Below are 1,211 nucleotides of genomic sequence, written 5' to 3'. Positions count from 1 at the left end.
TGTTAGAGAGAACACAGTCCCAGACTTTGGGCGCTTCTAATCTGATGACGGAGGCACAGTTCCCGTCCTAAGAGAGGCCCCCTTCTGACGGGGTGGGGGATGCCTCTAATTTGGTGGGGGAGGGGAGAGCCAGATACTGCCCGTGGGAACAAGGGAGACAGTGGACAGGCCTCAAATGGTGCGCAGAGCCATGAGTGGGGTGCACCGGCCCAGACCCCACCCCTACCAGGGGTCAGAGAAGACTTGTCAGAGAAGGGACATTGAAGCTGAGCCCTTTCTGTTGTGTGGAGCCTACAAGCTGAGGGGGGAAAGTATCCCTGGCAGAGGGACGCAGCTCAGCCAAGGTCCAGAGCACATGGTGGGGGGAGGGGGGGCCTGGGGAGAGAGCAGGAGGTCAGCAGGGCCAGATGGGGAAGGGCGTACAAAGAGTCAGGCTAAGAAGTCTGGACTAGATTCTGGAACACTGGGGAGTCCTGGAGGGGTGCCACAGACAGACTTCCACGTGAGAAGGCACTTGCAGTGACTGCCCTGCAGAGGAGGGGTGGTGGTGGGAGAGGCTGGGAGGAAGTCAGCAGTGGCCTGAGGTAAAGGGGGGCTGCAGGCATGCGAGAAGAGGGCATTCTTAGATTGGGGAGTGGAGAGGCAGCGGTTGCTACTTAGGGTCCCTGGGTGTAGTATGAACAGGGAGACTTAGAGACATCATACCAGAGATTTGCACCCTCTCCCTCAGCGACTGTGGAGACACATTCTTTGCCCTCCTTCAGCTTAATCCATCCCTCCTCCTCGAATTCCCCTCAAAAGTAAAAAGGCTTCATCAGCCTCCGTCTGTAAAGCGACCCTCAGAGGGCTGGGTGAGGCCTCAGCCGACTCCTCCAGGTTCACGGTATCGATCTGTCCATCCTCATCGCCTCCTGTGTTCTCCTGCGCCAGCCTTTTTATAATTCTCGAAGCTTTGACGTTCCCTTTAGCCACAGGGCCTTTGCACATGCTGTCCTATGTGTCTGGAACCCTTTCTCCTTTCTTCCTAAGTTACTTCCCAGTTCAGTGCTTCCTTGGGGGAAGCTCTCATGTACTCCAGATGCAAATCAGGTTTCTTGATTCCACGTCCAGAGGACATCATATTCAACTCTTTTCCTTCAGAGTTCTTTGCAATCAGTGCCGTTTGAGTGTGTGTGTGGTTTTTTTTTTTTTTTTATTGTGAACGCCAAGAA

This window comes from Suricata suricatta, chromosome 17, assembly GCF_006229205.1.
Source record: "Suricata suricatta isolate VVHF042 chromosome 17, meerkat_22Aug2017_6uvM2_HiC, whole genome shotgun sequence".
NCBI classification, from domain to species: domain Eukaryota; kingdom Metazoa; phylum Chordata; class Mammalia; order Carnivora; family Herpestidae; genus Suricata; species Suricata suricatta.
Note: the sequence above shows the minus strand (reverse complement) of the source record.